The sequence below is a fragment of the Balaenoptera physalus genome, assembly GCF_965194825.1.
Source record: "Balaenoptera physalus genome assembly, chromosome: 19".
Lineage (NCBI taxonomy): Eukaryota > Metazoa > Chordata > Mammalia > Artiodactyla > Balaenopteridae > Balaenoptera > Balaenoptera physalus.
In genome coordinates, this window is record NC_138900.1 from 64,298,524 (window position 1) to 64,316,676 (window position 18,153).

The following is an 18,153-nucleotide window of genomic DNA, read 5'->3' on the forward strand; positions in this document are numbered from 1 at the left end:
GCAATCATGAAAGATTTAGTTTGTGCTTTCAAACCAGACCAGTAATGTATGCCATATGAACCAGTCTTTTCTTCTCAAATTACTGAATCTGCAGAACAGAATATTAACCTTTAAGGGAAAAAACCAATGGAATATTAAGTGAACAAAAGCCAAGTCTCAAGAGTATGCTGGCACACTGTCCATACTGTGAACAGTAAACTTATGTAACCTTTCCAGAAAGGTCTTTCATACTAAAACAAAACAGGGCAAACTGAGAAACACACAAGGAGCCAAGGCTCTGGGAGAGGAAAGCCAATCTCACGGGGGTGGGGAGGGGATGACACTGGGCTTTTCCCATCCCGCCAGCCACTCTTCAGCCTCCTGCCAGGTCCTTCTCCTCCACAGACATCGAAATGTGGTGGTGCCTGGGCTGGGTCCTGGGTTGTCCTCTTTAGCTACATGCTCTCTAAATAATCTCACAGGACCTCAGTTCCATGTAGTCAGAAAAGATGCACGTGGGAAACTACCAAACGAATAATGCATTACTGGGCGTCTCCAATCCGTTACTCAGCAACTCCACGGTAGGGTCAAAGCAGAAACCCCTCCACCCACCAAAACCGTTCTGACTCTACCTTCTCGTCGCTATAAATGGCACCACCATCTAGTTGCCAAGGTCAAAAACCAGGACACACCCTTCATTCCACTCTTTTCCCAACCTCCCCACACCTAACCCGTCAGCAGGTCCTGTGGGCTCGACCTCCAACACCAGATCAAGAGCCAGATCAAGGCTGCCCCCCCGGCCCCGGGCAGCACAAACCAGTGCCCCGTTTCCACACTCACTGCCTCTGTGCGCCCACTAACCCACTCCCCGATCAGCACCCAGGTGTGGGAAGCATGCAGTCTTAGCCAGAGGTAACTCCTGGAGGAGACAGTATGTCTCTCACAAAAAGCAAAGCCCTTACCCTTGACTGGGAATGCACTCTTTTTCCCAGGCCTGAGGAATGTAAAAGAGATTAGCAAAGCTATCTCAAGCCAGGGGACCTCAGGGAACTGAGAGTCCTGGTTGTTCCTCATGGCTGGGGGCTGTGTGTGAGCCTGGTTAAGGGAAGATAATGTTCAAGGATGGTCGTTGTAAACTTGCTGACGTCCATGGCGGTGACTGAACTGAGATGATAAGCAATTCTCTGAGTTCACTGTCTAATAATGAGCTCCTCTTCTGTCTACATTAGATTCAGTAGATTCTAAATAAAGTGCCTTGCAACCATCAGTCGTCTTGGTCCTTCTGACCCCATACTCGCGGTGCTATTCAGTCCCTTGCCCCTCTCCGTCGGGACCTGGAAGACCCTCTGCGGTGGATGGACCATCGCACCCAGGGCCAGTTTTTACAGATATAAGTCGGATCCTGCCACTCCCTTACCTATTAAAACCAGCCAATTGCTGCCTCTGTGGTTAGAATAAAACCCAAAGGCTACACAGCCCTACCCGGCCCGGGGCCTGTGGACCTCACCTCTTACCTCCCCTCCCACCCGGGCTGTCTCGTTCCTCTGTCATCACCGCAACAGAATGTTCTCGTAATATCCCCGGCACACCCCGAACTCCACAAACACTTGTTGAGTGAGAGAAGGAAAAGCAAAAACAAACCCCACAGGAACCCGAAAAGAGTAAGAAAGAGGGTCAAAGTGGGAGGCCTGGGGTGGGGTGGGATGGGATGGGGTCAGACAGTCCGGGGAGCTGAGGGGGAGAAGCGTGGACGGGTTAAGGGGGGAGAGGGAGAATGGGAGGAAGGAGAGAGACCCACGCTGGCAGGGCTTTTTCTGGGTGTGTCACTTGGAGCACACAGGCTGCACGAGGCAGCCTCAAAGGCACAAATGTACACAAATGCCAAAGCTTCCACCTTTATCCCCATACCAGAGCCACAGCCTGAAAGTCAAATGGAGGAGCTATTTTTAAAAATCCCAACATGGTAACTAAACCCTCAAGAATTCCAAAGCCAGAGACAAAAAGAACCCCAGAGTCCCCAAACCCTTCAAGTGTCCCGTCCCAGGGAAGACCTGAGCCTGAACCAAGTTGGTGAATCCCCGCCTCTTTCCTTATCTTCCTAAATGGGGTTTCTTTGTTTAATAGGAAATGAACTTTTATAACATCAGACTTGCCCAAACCTGCAACACGAGGCACATCTGACCCGCTCACAGTGAACCTAGCTCTCAGATGCAAGTTAATCTTACAATGTAAGACACTGGAATGTGAAAGCACAGGCCAGTTACTGAACACCTGCCATGTGTCAGGACCTTTGCACACATCATGACGGTGAACCCCGCCACTACCCTAAAAACAAGGTGCTCGCTGAGCGATGAGGAAATGGCGCCTTCGAGCGGCAGTACCCTGCCCAAGCTCACGGCCAGCAAAGCGTGGAGTCGGGGCTGTTCCGACTCCAAAGCCCACGCTCTTCCATGACAACACGCCACCTCCCTGAGCACCTGGTTTGAGAGAACGCGTTCCGTAACGAGGACACTGAATCTGGGAACTACGGACCGCTAAGAGTTCAGAACGCTCCGACCAGAAATACCGTAAGAGCCTGTCTCAAGAGAAACTGCACGCTTCTCTACCCTGCTGCCCCTGCTTATTACTGGGTCTGCAAACGCACTGCGCCCTGTCCCAGAATGACCCAAACCACCAGCTTAACACAGAGCCGGCCTCTCCTTCCATTTACTGATAACACTCCTCACACAGCCAGTATTTACTGAGCACATTTTAACCTCTGGACACAAGGCCTCCTCTTCCCTCATTCCTACATGCTGCCGCTGCTTCCTGCTTACAGCTGTGACCCTTCCCTTCCCACCTTTCCCACAACCCAAGCTTAGGCACCCTCACCTCTGGCTGTACCTTTGTAGAACCCGAACCAACAGAGGCGCCAAACCTTGGGACCACGGCATTCAAGGCGCCACTGAATCTGGCTCCCCTGCCCTTCCAGGCTCTTCCACGCAGCGTTCATCCTGGTTCCCGTGCCGGGCCTGTTCACACCTCTGAGCTTCTGCTCTCGCTGTTTCCTCCAATTAGAAGACTCTCACTCTCTGCCTATTCACCATGCACCCACTATGTACAAACCACTGCAGGATAAGTGTTTTCAAAACTATGAGGTGCTGTACCAATATAAAGCATTATCTTGGCCCCATGAAGAGTCTGGATTTATTAGACAATTATTAAAATTCTACTAGAGGTTTTTCAAGAATAGAATGAAGTAGTAAGCAAGACAAGAATACATCTGTAGATAGAGGCAAAGAAGTGAGTGAAAGAGAAAAGAAATCAGAGGCAAGTGAGAGTAAGTGACTAAATGCCGTCCCCTAACAGGCAGACCAAAGTACAGACACATGTTAAACTGGAAAGGAGGCGTTTTCTCCTCCTCAGAGGCAAGGGGAAGAAAAAGACTGATGGGCATTCAGAGATGTCTCAGCTGGAGTGGAGTCAAAGTTGAGAGAACTCTCCCAGCAGCCTCTGCTCCATGATCTATAAGGGAGAGTCCTTTGTCAATGGTAAAGCAAAAAAAGTGTGTGTATATATATAATATATACACACACATATATATAATTTTAAGTGAGGTATAGTTGATTTACAATATATAAGTTTCAGGTGTACGACATTCACAATTTTTAAAGGTTATATTCCATTTATGCTGCAACTAAGGAGCCCTGCAGCCACAACTAAGGAGCCTGCCTGCCACAACTAAGGAGCCCACATGCTGCAACTAAAGAGCCAACGAGCTGCAACTAAGGAACCCGCCTGCTGCAACTGAGACCCGGCGCAACCAAGCAAATAAATATTAAAAAAAAAAAAATTGGCTGTATTCCCTGAGTTTTACAGTATATCCTTGTAGCATATTTATTAATGATGGTTTGTACCTCTTAATCCCCCACCCCTATCTTGCCCCTCCCCTTCCCTCTCCCCACTGGTAACCACTAGTTTGTTCTCCTATAGCTGTGAGTCTGCATCTTTTTTTAAAAAGTGTATTTTTAAAGAAGGTACCATGAATGAAGGAAGGATGCTGTGTAATAAAGAATTTAACCATGCTCAAAAGAAGGTCTGGGCTTTATCGTTGGCTGGCAATCTGATTTAGGGTGGGGACTGGCCACACCAGAAAGACCAACATGATTTAGGGTGGGGCTCTGGGTCACGCAGTATTAGTTGACCTGGAAACTGAGATCAACCTTGTGGGCGGTCACTCAATCAATCATTTATGCCCATGTCATAGAAGACCAATAAAGACTCCAAACACCAAGGCTCAGGTGAGCATCCCTGGTTGGCAATACCCAGTGCACAGCGTCTCGTGTCAACGCCAGTTACGTACCACGTTCCAGCTCCTTGGGGAGAGGGCAATGGAAGCTCCATGTTTGGTACGGCCCCAGATTCTGTCCTATGAGCCGTTTCACTTGGCTGAGTTTAATAAACCATAACTCTGAGCACAGCAGCTTTCAGTGAGTTCTGTGAGGCCTTCTAGCTAGTAATCGAACCTGAGGGTGGCCTGGGGACCCCCTAGACTTGCAGCTGGTGTCAGAAGTGACGGTGGTCTTGTGTGGACTGTTCCCTCTCAACTTTGTAGTTGACCAACTCTGCAGGTGGCCCAAACTCTTCTCAGGTGCCACAGCTGAAGGGTCACACACAAGTTGTTAACCTGACCCTGGAAACTGGCTTTGGGGACAAAAGGGAGCAAGAGTGAGTGTTTATACTTTATGTGTTATATATAAAGTGTTATATATAAAGTCTATACTTTATGCTCTGCTCTAATGTTCGAACTTTTTTTTTTTTAACAAAACAAGCATGTATTACTTCTATAATTAAAACATTACCTTTAAGAAACATACCCCCAAAAAGCTGCTTTCAGAAAACTATCTTGTAGAGCTGCTCAGCATGGATTGGAGCAGGGAAATTGTGGAATCATCAGGAAAACTACTTCTCAATTCATCCCAAGCATTCACTTCATAAGTGAACTTACTGCTCGTTCCATTTCCTCAAATTAACAAAGATTATGTGATTTATGTCACCAAAGGGTCCACGCCTTGCAGGTAACAGTTTCAGTAAGAATGTAAAAGCATGTCCAGACTTCTGACTGGCTCAAGACTGTTCTTATACAAACCTCCTTTCAGTACTTTCTCTCTCTCGCTGAGAGGGTCATTCTGTTCATGCTAATATTTGTCCTTTCTAGAAGAGGATTTCTGCTTTCATAGTGCATTGATTAGCAAGGCTGAAAATTCCTAATTCACTCACTGTAATCGAGGCAGACTCTGAGTCATTGGTAAAAAAAAAACAAACTTCTGTATACATCTCTACCCACTTTGCTATGACGTGAGATGTGTGCATAAAGATTTCCAACTGTTGATTTATGAATTCTTTAGGAAATTACTATCAAATAGTCTCATGCTCCTCCACCTCACAACTTAAAAGCCCACCTACCAGCCTCACTCCTGAAAGCACACAATCCAAATAATGTCAGTCACTCGACCCTTCTATTTACCAGAATCTTCAAGAGATGCAATTTAAGATGTCTGTTCCATTCCGTTTTTCAAATATCCCAAGAGCCTTTCTCTTTAATCAAGTATTCTGGGGCTTCCCTGGTGGTCCAATGGCTAAGACTCCGCATCCCCAGTGCAAGGGGTTCGGGTTTGATCCCTGGTCAGGGAACTAGATCCCACATGCCGCAACTAAGAGTTCGCATGCCACAACTAAGAGTTCGCATGCTGCAACTAAGTTTGCATGTTGCAATGAAGATCCTGCATGCTGCAACTAAGACCCAGCACAGCCAAAATAAATAAATGTTTAAAAAAAAAAGTATTCTGACTTCCTAAGAAGCAAATTTAAGGCGCGGGCTTTCTCTAGTTGCGGCGAGCAGGGGGCTACACTTCGTTGTGGTGCGCGGGCTTCTTATTGCGGTGGCTTCTCTTGTTGCGGAGCACAGGCTCTAGGCGTGCGGGCTTCAGTAGTTGTGGCATGCAGGCTCAGTAGGTGTGGCTTGCGGGCTCTGGAGCGCAGGCTCAGTAGTTGTGGCGCTCGGGCTTAGTTGCCCCGTGGCATGTGGGATCTTCCCGGACCAGGGTTCGAACCCGTGTCCCCTGCCTTGGCAGGTGGATTCTTAACCACTGAGCCACCAGGTAAGTCCCCAAGGTGACTTTTAAAAAGGTGACTTCAGATAAGTAAACGTTGTTAAGACAGTATCAAAAAGATTAAATCTGACTTTTAAAAAGGTGACTTTAAGCAAATAAAATTTGTGAAAGTATCAACAGATTAAATTCATCATCTCTGAGGTGAAGAGTCTAAGAAGAAATATACATTGGCCCAGATTTCTAGACCATGTGAGACAGCAGCAGTAAAACAGATAAATCTACGTGCATTAAGCACAAACACTAAGCAGACTGCAAACATTAAACACTGTAGCATTGATTGGACAGCCCTTTACACCACCTGGTCAGTAAAAGAAGCTACAAAGCATCTACATCAACAGTTCTTACACCTCCCCACCCCCAAAAAAAACTGGTTACCCATAAGCCAATAAAGTGTGTCCATCCAACAGCGAAAAAAGACTTAGTTTCAGCAGCAATGACTCCCCAGGAGAGATGAGCCTTGGCGACAGCAAGAAAAGATGCAAACATTGCCCTGAAGGCTGACCTGACTGTCCCAGGTGCCCTGGCAGGCAATATCCCAAAGATCATTGGCAGGGGAAGGGAAGATAAGGAAGAAGGTGGGCAAAGAATAAAAAAGAAAAATTAAAACTTACAAAGGAGGGAAGAACAGGAGCATTCATTCGAGAAGCCATGGGCGACGTTAGAGGAAACCCACTGTAATGCATGCCTATAAACTACTCTTTACAGCTTACGCAGGGTTTACTGCCACTCTTCTGACTCCAACGACAACCCCGTTATTAATTATTAAAGGAGAAAACCGTGGCTCGGAGACCTGAGTGTCACACCCAAGGTCAGGCAAAAAGCTGGGGCTGCAATTCGGGCCCTACCCCGAAAGATGCACTAAGGAGTGACAAGGAGACACCTGGAAGAGAAGTCAAGCGCTGGCACAGAGGTGCCCCCGAGGAACTCGGGAAGGTCGTAGGTGCGGGGTGGGGTGGAGGAAAGGGAGCAGGGGGCCCGGGGCTGGCGGACGGGGGCCTGGAGTGGCCGGGAGACCCGGGCGCGAGCAGCCCGCCCCGGCCCGCCGCACTCACCCGAGGCCCGGGCGGGGTCGCCCGGCGCTGCGGCTCCTCCCGGCCTGCGGCGGCGGCGGCGGCGACTGCAGCGGCCGGGGCAGGGACGCATCATGCGGCCGCACTCATGGCCGGGCCGGAGGGGGCCCCGCGGCTCGGCTCGGTCCTGCCGGGCCGGTCGGAGGGAGGCGGCCTCCGAGCGGACACGAGAGACAGAGCCCAACCTGGAGAGCTTGGCGGCACGACCCCCGGAAGTGAACCCCGCGTGGTCAGCGGCGCCGCGTTTGCGCAGTTCCGGTCGCGCCGCTCCCGGCAGCGGAGAAGGGTGCTTGAGGTGCTTTGCTGGGGCTCAGCGGCCGGGATCCCTCTGGGACAGAGGGTCTTAAAGACTGACAGTTCCCAGAGAAAGGCGGCTCTTAGTCGCAAGGTCCCCTCGCTAAAATAAAGGGATCCATCCAAACTGAGGTCCGGAAGAGAAAGGATGAGGGCTACGGGCTGCCGCAAGGTCCAAGCCGCGCGGCTAGGCTTTTTGACTTGGGGAGGAGTTCTTGCCCGGGTTTACTGCGCCCGCGGTGGCCCTTCTGAGCCAGCGTTACGTGTGGCCTGTACGGCGTGCGAGGACGGAACACGGGTTAATGGAGAAGCGCGAGTGGGAACGATGGAGCCAGAAAGCACGGGGAGTAGGGGAAGCGCCATTGGATGCGCGATTCCTGATTCGCTGAGCCTCTGGTTCCCCTCTGAGCGACCTGGAAACCATGGCATCCCAGCGATTCCTTCCAGATGCTAAGTCCTAAGTTTTTTGAAGGTGGAAACGTGGTTGGGTTTTGTTTGGTTTTTTTTTGGGTGGGGGTGGTATTTCCTACAATATTTGGGACAACTTCCGCAGGGCTGGGAAGTAGGCGCTCAGTGTTTATTATTAAACTCTTAAGTACCCGCTAACTTGTAAGATGGATTAGAAACAGTAATTGCAGCTGCGAGATCTATCAGACTCTCACTGCCTGCAAGCCACCTTTTCACAATTTACCGTTCTTGCTCCCAGAAACGCTTATCCAGCCAAGCTTTTGGAAATAAGGGGTGCATTAATCATCAAAATTTGAACTTTAAAAGCTTAAAATTTTGTTACTGTACCTCTGCATTTACAATGGGGTATGCATTCAGTCAACCCTCATTGAGCCTCCTATTTCCTGGTCTGTTTATTCCCACAAGGAAGAAAAGTGGGGTAGGCCTCCAAGCCGTGGTCAGTTCTTTTTGCATAGGCTGAAAGAAAGGATGATTGTCTTTGGAGAACATCAAGACTACAAGTGCCTGCTATGCTTAAGATATACTTGCTATGAGCAAGTTAAGAGTATCTTTTTTTTTTTAATTGAAGTATAGTTGATTTACAATATCGTGTTAGTTTCAGGTGTACAGCACAGTGATTCAGTTATACATATATATACATATGTATCTATTCTTTTTCAGATTCTTTTCCCTTATAGGTTATTAGAAAATATTGAGTATAGTTCCTTGTGCTATACAGTAGGTCCTTGTTGGTTATCTATTTTATATATAGTAGTGTGTATGTTAATCCCAACCTCCTAATTTATCCCTCCCCCCAAAAGAGTTTCTTTAAAAAAAAAAAAAAAAAGCTTAAGTCATGACTGTCATACAAATATAAACACATGTCAAAGATTTAATTTAACTCACCAATTCATGAGGAAGTAGGTAAGGTGATACATGTAGTTCAGAGATGAATCCAAAAGGCAGGCACATGTATGCAGTCAGGAATGCTGCAATGAATTTGCTTAATAGAGCCAAAACTGGCTTCTTGTACAATGGGAAAGTCAATTGAACTTCTACCAGACAAGATTCATTTGTATGTCTGATATCGGTGGACAAAAATTGTTACCAAGTTGGTCAACTGGACCTGCGCCGGGGTCCTAGCCCCAGCCGAGACCTCTTGTCTTTTTCCGATCAGATTCGCACAGACAATGATGAAACCAGTGCTGAGACTGGAATAGTACCAGCTGTTTTTAGTGGCCAAAGAATGGAAAGGGGGACTCTAGTTGGCAAATCAACTTCTCAACCCAATTCAGGTGGAGCCACCAAATATATTGGCGGGTCGAGGTAAAAAGGAGGGAATTGGAAGGAGTGGGAGGAATATTCATGACTTACTGGAGAACAGGGGTGTGGTTTGGACCTTGAACTGTTGCAACTCTCCTTTTCAGTCCTTATATGCGCTTTTCTGGTTGTTGTCATGGCAATCGTCAACTTCCTGGCCCTGGTGGGCGTGTCATTTAACATATGCTAATATATTACAGTCAGAGTATAATGAGGCTCAAGGTCTACTGGAAGTCAAATCTTCGGCCATCTTGGGCCTGGTTGGTTCTAACCAGTTCTCATTTTTTTTCTCTTTGCATCTTCCTCCTGAAACTTAGATAAGAATAATTGGTTTCCATTCAAGGGAGGGTCAGGGATATGATTCCGGGGCAACAGCCTTGGTAACAGAATCACTTAGATTGCTTTCGATTCTCCAAAATCTATAGAGTTATAAATAGCTTAAAGCAAAGAAAAAAATCCATAGAACCACATAACCCAAGGCTGTGCATGACAACACCTAGTTGTCCATTGAAGGCACCCAATAATTTTTTTTGACGCATTTCAAAGTCTTTCACAAAAAGACTCATAATTCTCCTCTGTCCCCACACTTGTATAAGCTTGTTTATTGTAACTTTAAAATTGCATTGTTGCTAAAGGAAATAGCACAGTAAAATCATTCATTAAAATATTTAACAGGGATGACAGCAGTTGACAAAAACAATTCAACTCTTTCAAGGATTTTCATCTGTTTCTCAACAGACTTGATATGTGGTCTTCTGCAAGTCATTTCCCCTCTCCAAACCTCAGCTTTTTTTTTTTTTTTAATCTCTAAAATATGAGCTCAGACTTGATTTCTAAGGTTTCTTCCTGTTCTGAGACTGTGGTTCAACACAGTTTTTTGCCTCACGCTGACTTCATAAGGCCCATAGAACCAAAAACCTAACATTGGAGGCCCTTGCAGGGATGGGAAACATCCCATCTCCAGGATTAGTTCTGTTTACCCTTCAGGAGCTAGTTTCCAGCTAACCACTCATCCCAGGAAATAGTTCTTTTAAAGTGGAGCCTCTGTTCAACCACGTGAAAAGATGCTCAGCCTCATTCAAAGTAAAAGGAATGAATGCAAATTTAAAGTACCAAGAGACCCCATTTTTCACCTAGTGAGTTGGCAAAGATGAAAGTTTGGTGATTCTCTGTTGGCAAGGCAGCCCAAATTGGTGCCATTGTCAATTTATTCAGCTCTTTGCAGAGCAAGATAGCAATGTGAATCACAAAAATCTAAGTGTACGTACCCTTTGACCCAGCAGTCCCACTCAGGAGTTTATCCTACAGATAGACTCACCCATGTACACAAAGATGTTTGCACTTCAGTATTTACAGTAGGATGTTTGTAGAAGCAGAAAACTGCATCGCCCTGTATGCCGTCAGTATATTAAATAAAGTATGTTATACATACAAATGGAATGCTGTGGTGTGCAGTGGCCTTTGAGGTATATTAAGTCCCTTGTGTAAAACTGTGTATTTGTGTGAAAAAGAATATTTGGGGGATATATATGTTTATTGTACACAGAATGTCCCTGGAAAAATATACAAGGAATAGGTCTGTAACTTGTTAAGCCTGTAAACCATGTATCCATTTTTAAATACATCAAAATTAAAAATAAATGAGACAACCCAATAGAACAATTGGCAAAACACAGGTACTTCACAAAAGAATATCCAAAACTTGAAAAAAATGCTCATTTTCATTAGTCATCAGGGAAATGCAAACTTAAACCACAATGAAATCGTATTTACACACCCACTAGAATGGCGAACGTGAAAAAACAAGTGCTGGCAAACATGTAGAAAAACTGGGACTCCCATACACTTCACTGCTGGGGGTAGGAATGTGATTATTTAACCGCCCAGGACAACTGTTTGGAGTATCTGCTGAAGGTGGACCAAAAGACTTGTGCTAGAATGTTCCCACAATACACAGTACAGTGTTGTTCATGGATGTTTAGGTTGTTTGTAGTTTGGGGCTAGAATGAATGAATCGTGGTATACATATACAGTGAAATACTGTACAGAATGAAAGTACACACTACGTACAACAGTACAAATAAATCTCACAAATAGGATGTTGAATAAAAGAAGCAAGACATAAAAGAATACATACTATATAATTTTATTAATAAAAAGCTCAAACTTGGGCAAAACTGATCTTTGGTGTAGGAAGACAGGGCAGGGCAGTGATGGCCACTGAGGTGGGGATGCCAGGGTGCCAGTTATATTCTATTTCTTGTTCACTTGGTAAAAATTCAGCCACGTACATTTATGATTTGTATGCTGTACTTTAAGTAAACAGTGGGAGAAAGAGAGAGAGAGACTTCCAAGGGTTGTACGGTGGAAAATCAGAAATTTCTTCAGAAGGGAGTTTGGGTGGTTTCTTACTTTTTCCACTGAGATCGTGATGTTGAATGCATCAGGAAGCCAGAAGGTTGAAACTCCACAACCCATGGTGTTGAACAAGGCCCAGGAAGTCCAAACAACCCAAAGTGGTATGATATGTTCCTGAATTCCTTTTCACTGGGCCACCTCACCTCCAGCTGTGGTAGAGCCTGCTGGGGCAGCAGGCCTGTGCTTGGGGCTCTGTGTCCCCTGGATGTCCCACGCTTGCTCTCTCATGCCCTTCAGGACTTGATTCGGAGCACATCTTCCTCCCCGGCACCCTATTGAAAAATTCTCCCTCTCTCCCATTCCTCCAACAGTTCACTTCCCCCTCCCTGCTTTGCTCCTGGTCACAAGTCAGCTAACATCCTCTGTCACTTAGTTATCCCATTGGTTATCCCTCACTGCAATGCAAGCCTCGTGAAAGGCAGGGATTTTGTTGGTCTCGTTCGCTGTCAAAATGCAGCGACTCAATAAATATGCATTGAATGAATGAATGAACATGCCATGGTTGGCCCCTTTTTCAGACGAAGGAACAGGCCCAATGAGTTTAAGGAGTGTGCTGAAGGTCATACAGCTAGGAGAGGGGCTCGCTGCCTCATAGACTCTCTTCATCCTCGTGTCTGTGAAACTGGTACGATCTCTTTGTGCAGCTGAGAAAACAGGCTCAGAGTTAAGTGATCGCCCCAAAGAAGCAAAGCACAGCTAGCCTGCAGACCTCATTCTGTCCAGCTCTGAAGATCCTGCTGTTTCTACCATAACATTCTCACTCTCTAAGGAGCCCGAGGCCATGCGCTATACATAGCAGCTCTGTACCAAGTCCTGAGGGCTCACCTGGGATGTGATCCACCCCCAGCTCCTCCTACCAGGACCTGATCCACCAAGTTGCCTGGAAGCAAGTCCCTGCCCATTTGTGCTCTGGCTCCAATAACTCAGTCCTCTTCTTTTCCTCCGCCTCCACCCTCCAGATCCTTATCTTAAACCTATATTGGTTCATTCAACAAATATTTGATCCTCTACTCTCGGAACTGTGTTAAGTGCTGCAGACACGGGGGTGAGCAAAACCAGACAAAGTTCCTACCTGTTGTGGAGCTCAGAGACTAATTAAACAGATAAAAAAGTGGACAATTACAAACTGGTGTGCTCCTATAAAGGGAAAGGACGTGTGTGGTGAGCGAGTATACCTGGGTATCTGACCTGATCTGGGGGTCACAGTGGAAGGCTTCCTTTAGGATGTGATATGTGAAGAACAAGGGCATTTGATGAGTAAAGGAGTGCAGGGGGTGGAGGAAGAGTTCCAGGCAAAGGGGTAAGTGGGGAGGTCCTCCGTGGAAAGCAACGTGGATTGTTTGGAGTTCTATAAGGAGCCCTGTGTGGAAGGCATGGGGGGAGTGGCTTGAGACCAGGCTGGAGAGCTCGGAAGGGACCAGGTCATGCAGGACCCTAACAACCATTTGAGGGATTCTGGCCACATCTGAGGGGGAAGCCACTGGAAGGTTTGATCCCATTTGTGGTTTTTAAAGGTCACTCCAGGGAGTTCCCTGGTGCCCTAGTGGTTAGGATTCTGGGCTTTCACTGCCATAGCCCTGGTTGGGGAACTGAGATCTCGCAAGCTGCGTGGTGCAGCGGAAAAAATAATAATAATAAAAAAAAGGTCACTCCAGTGGCTTACTGGAGAACAGACTGGAGAAGGGAAAGAATAGATGCAGGGAAATGTCAACTAATAAATGCTGATGGAGCAATCGAATTCCAACACTCAACATTCTGCAGCCACCATAGCAGTATCATTAATGGGTGCTAAACCACTGGGTGAGAATTCATTGGAAAATAGGATATTTAAGTAGTCTAAAAGTATCTTCCCGACAGATTACCAATGACTTACAAAGGGAAAAAAGTAACTTGACAGTGGAGAAATATATCACCATCTCAACCTCGGGTCAAACAGCATCAGCAATAATGAGACAAACGAATGCGTGTGCCTCCTGATAGGATATGCACTGAGGACACACTTCAGTGATGCAGCACTGCTGTCAAAAATGTGTTACCTGGGGACTTCCCTGGAGGTCCAGTGGTTAAGAATCCATCTTGCAATGCAGGGGACGCGGGTTCGAGCCCTGGTTGGGGAACTAAGATCCCACATGCGGCGGGGCAACTAAGCCTGCGCGCAACAGCTAGAGAGAACCGCATGCCTCAACAAAAGATCCCGTGTGCCGCAACTAAGACCGGATGCAGCCAATACATAAGTAAATAATATATAAGAAAAAATAGAAACAAAAATGTGTTACCTGACTTTATACAGGAGCAGGCAGAAAAACCTAAACTGAGAGACATTTACACAACATGCAGCCTGTATTTTTTTTTTTACTTTAAAAAATTTTTTATTATTTATTCATTTATTTTATTTTATTTAGTTTTGGCTGCATCGGGCCTCTAGTTGTGACATGCGCAGGATCTTCATTGAGGCACGCAGGCTCTCTTGCTGAGGCATGCAGGCTCAGTAGTTGTGCCACGTGGGCTTAGTTGCCCTGTGGCGTGTGGGATCTTAGTTCCCTGACCAGGGATTGAACCCACATCCCCTGCATTGTAAGTCGGATTCTTTAACACTGGACCACCAGGGAAGTCCCGAGCTTGTACAGATCAGTGTCTTGAAGGACAAAGAAAAGCTGAGAACTATTCCAGATTAAAGGGGACTGCCTTTGAAGATGGAGGAAGGGGCCTCAAGCCAAAGAATGCAGGCAGCCTCTAGAAGCTGGAAAAGGCAAGGATATCATTCTTCCTGAGCCCCCAGAAGGAATGCAGCCCCGCTGATACCTCAATTTTAAGACCTGACCTCCAGAACTGTAAGATAATAAATTTGTGTTGTTTTAAGCCACTAAATTTGTGGTCATATTAGGGCGAAGGGAAAATAGACATGGTGGGCAACCAGAAACAAAGAACTGATGCTAAGCCACGTTGCCTGCTTTCTCCTGTGTAGTTCTTTTTTGGATTCATCCTCTAATCAAAGTATTTTGAATATTGATTCACCCATCAAATAAATATACTATCTCTCCCACCTTTTCTTCATGCCCGTTATACAATATCACAAGATATCTTAGCAAATGCTTGGTTCCGGGTATCTGTTGCTTTCCCTTTTTTTTTTTTTTTTTAATATATTTATTTATTATTTTTGGCTGCGTTGCGTCTTTGTTGCTGTGCGCGGGCTCTCTCTAGTTGCAGCAAGTGGGGATGACTCTTTGTTGCGGTGTGCAGGCTTCTCATTGCGGTGGCTTCTCTTGTTGTGGAGCATGGGCTCTAGGTGCGCGGGCTTCAGTAGCTGTGGCACACAGGCTCAGTAGTTGTGGCACACGGGCTTAGTTGCTCCGAGGCATGTGGGATCTTCCCGGACCAGGGCTCGAACCCCTGGCCCCTGCGTTGGCAGGCGGATTCTTAACCACTGCGCCACCAGGGAAGTCCCTGTAGCTTTCCCTTGCCTGCCCCAAATCCACCCCTCTTCTCCTGGCAAGAGTACCTCAGTTTCCCATGGGCACCCACCCTTCCCTTCCTCTCCACCCAGTAGTTAGGTGGGGCTGATTCCCAAAACCTGGCCTCAGTGGTTGGTTTAAGGGCCTGAGCACATGAGTGATGCTGGTCCATTCAGACCAAATCCTGAGACGTTTGCTGGAAATACTGAAGGAGAAAATTCTTTTTTTCCACAGGGGCTGCTAAGTTGAGAGAACATAAGCCTGTTGCCGCTGAAGACCACTCTATAAAAAGAACCTGATCTGAGAATGAAGCCCAGCTCAGAGGGAAGCAGTCAAGAAGAGGAGAGAGACCAAGTTCTGATGACATCACTTGGCCCCTGGATCCTGCTGGACCAACCCCAGAACTTTTCAGTTATGTAAGCCACTATATTCCCTGTTTTTGAAAAACCAGTTTGCCGGGATTTCTGTCACTTATTACTGAAAGAATTTTGGTAAATATACCTTCCAGGTCCAAATACACTACTTCTATCATATTTCCTTGAATTACCAGTCTATAGATTTCATAGCTTGAAATCTCATGGTTAAGCCAGCATGACTTGGTCTTTGACATTGGTGCTTCCTCTTCTGAGGGGTCACAGATGTTTTTCATGAGTTATCTGGCCTGAATGCTTCCCAGGCCCAATGTCAAGTTCACTGGTCTGTGGTTTGTAGAACTCACTTCCCCCCGCCCCTTTTTTTTTTTTAATAAAATGGCCATATCATCTGCCTCTCTCCAACTTTCTGGCAAGTACAGAATATCTTCTATGTGGTATGGAGAGATAAGGTCCATAGGAATCTCTTGAGGAGAAATGACCTTTCCCCCAAATGGAATCCGACCCTGAATGAACTCACATTTTCCAATTTTCCTGAATAGTTGGTATCTCCAGAGTCAGAACAAGGCTGCAAGAGCCCATGCCTGGTCCTGGGTTCACTCACTGAACCAAGGGAGGACTTCCTCTAGCCACAGATATGACCCTCCTCCATCCCATAAAGTCTTCATGATGTGCTTGTATTCTGCTGGACGCAGGGCAGAAACTCACAGGGACCAATGGCATGCCCACCAATCTGTAGTGCCCACATAAGGGAATGAACGCCACCTTACACTCCTTCCCTTCCTGAATTCACACCAAGCTTAAAACACCCAGAGATCCGGTTTCTTGCACATGATGGCTACACTGAGCTGGTCAAGCAAATCTGGAATGGACCTGTGGAGCTGAAGGCCCCATAACTCTTGTGGAACCACAGCCTCCAGCTTTTTCCTCCACGTTGGTCCCTTTAACTTCCCCCAACAAGTTTTTTTTTCTTTTTTCTTAACTTTTTGGCCACACCACACAGGCATGCAGGATCTTAGTTCCCCAACCAGGAATCGAACCCATGCCCCCTGCAGCGGGGAAGGGAGTCTTAATCACTGGACCGCCAGGGAAGTCCTCCCTCTCAGAAAGTCTTAAGTTCAATAGGCCACCTTCCCAGCGATCAGCAGCTCCATGCTTAGGGCACAGGAAAGACACTTGATCATCAATCCATATGTCATCTTTTCTCCTACATGGTAGACCTCTAGTTCCTCCTGCCTAACTGCTAGGACTTCGGAGAACCCCCAGTTTTCTGAAATTGACAGTCTGCCCTAGTTCACATACCAGGGCATTCATTTAAAGATAGAGCTTTATTATGTCATACAGGCAACCCCCAGAAGGAGCACTGTAGCTCTGCAGTGTAGCCCTGGAAATGTCTTTAGAGAATTTGAGGCATCAGAGCGCACACTCTGTTTTGCTAGGTGCTGGAACCAACTTTGCCATAACCGCAAAATTACTGGGAGGGGGTGTCAGTTTACATTTCTGTATTTGCTCTAGAACTGAAAAAGCTCCCGTAGGAGATGCTTTTATTTTTTACCTTTTGTGGTTTTGGTTTGTTTGTTTGAATTGAAGAGACGTGGAAGAAACCCAAACCCGACAGCCTGAAAACTGTGTTTATTGTATCTGGTGAAAAGATGCTGATTGGCCTAGAAGTTTCGGAGCAGAGGGTGGAATACATCAGCTTTTAAGAAGCCCCCTTTCAAAAAATCAATCGGCCTCAAACTGCCCTTCTATTCCATACATCCTCGCTTGACTTGTTTTACAAGTATGCTCGTTAATGTCAAGACGTCACCCTAACTCTGAAATAGGCGAGGAGGAAATGGCAAAGGGCATCCTTGTTTTAAAGGTGCGGACACCACGGCGGGGAAGCAACCAGAATCAGGCCATACTTTCTGGCTCCCTGCCGGGGCTCCCCCCTCCAAAATCACCAAGTCACCCACTCATTTGTTTGCAGAGCGGCCTGCGCCCACCCAGCTCTGCCCAGCCTGGGAGAACACCCTAGTTTTGAGCAGATCCAGCAAACGGGGTTCCCGGGACCTTCTGTTAGAGCGAACAGCGGGATGTCCCCGAGCGTGCTCCCAGGGCCATAGGACGAGGCCTCCCGCCGAGGGGCGACCCCCAGGCCCGAGAGACGCGGGACGTGGGCCGAAACCCTCCGGAGGGCCAGGCGCCGACAGCTGCACCGTCCCGTCACGTGACGCCACTCCCGGGCCGCCCCGCGCCTGCGCAGACGGGGCCGGGGGCGGGGGCGGGGGCGGGCACGGCCAGCTGACTGACAGCTCGCGCGGGCCGGCGCCTCAGAAGGACCCGGCTCTGGGGCCGGCGCAGTGACCGCATTCCCGAGCCAGACGGCGCCCGGTCGCTCCCCGTCCGCCCGGCCGGCCGGCCGGCCCCCGCCGCGGTGAGAGGGGACCCTGCCAGCGGCCGAGAGGGGAGGGCGTGCCGGGTTCTCCCGGCGGCGAGGGGCCTCTCCGAGGGGCGACAGCTGGAGCGCTCGGGGGCCGGCGGGTGAGGGACCGTGGGGTGGGGTCGAGGGCCTCTGGGGTTTCTGCAGGAAATGGAGAGGGGGGGCAGGAGCCCACCGTGTGAGGAGCAGTGCGATACCTGGGGGGGGCTGGACAAGGTGTCCCCG

At 47.7% G+C, this 18,153-nt stretch overlaps 2 protein-coding genes across 6 annotated transcripts in view; one reads left to right on the forward strand and one right to left on the reverse strand.

Moving 5' to 3' along the window:
- ZDHHC7 (zDHHC palmitoyltransferase 7) overlaps positions 1-7,412 on the reverse strand; it is a 36,868-nt gene extending 29,456 nt beyond the window's left edge. Inside the window, exon 1 of one of the 3 annotated variants that reach the window (XR_014256907.1) lies at positions 7,184-7,412. The gene's annotated coding sequence lies outside the window, so the exon portion shown is untranslated. The remainder of the gene's footprint in view (positions 1-7,183) is intronic. The other 2 variants (XM_082438451.1, XM_082438450.1) reach the window with 2 other exon arrangements.
- Positions 7,413-17,765: 10,353 nt separating this feature from the next.
- The window catches only part of KIAA0513, a 59,927-nt gene continuing 59,539 nt past the window's right edge, over positions 17,766-18,153 (forward strand). For all 3 annotated transcript variants that reach the window (XR_014256906.1, XM_082438447.1, XM_082438449.1), the window contains exon 1: positions 17,766-17,922. The gene's annotated coding sequence lies outside the window, so the exon portion shown is untranslated. The remainder of the gene's footprint in view (positions 17,923-18,153) is intronic.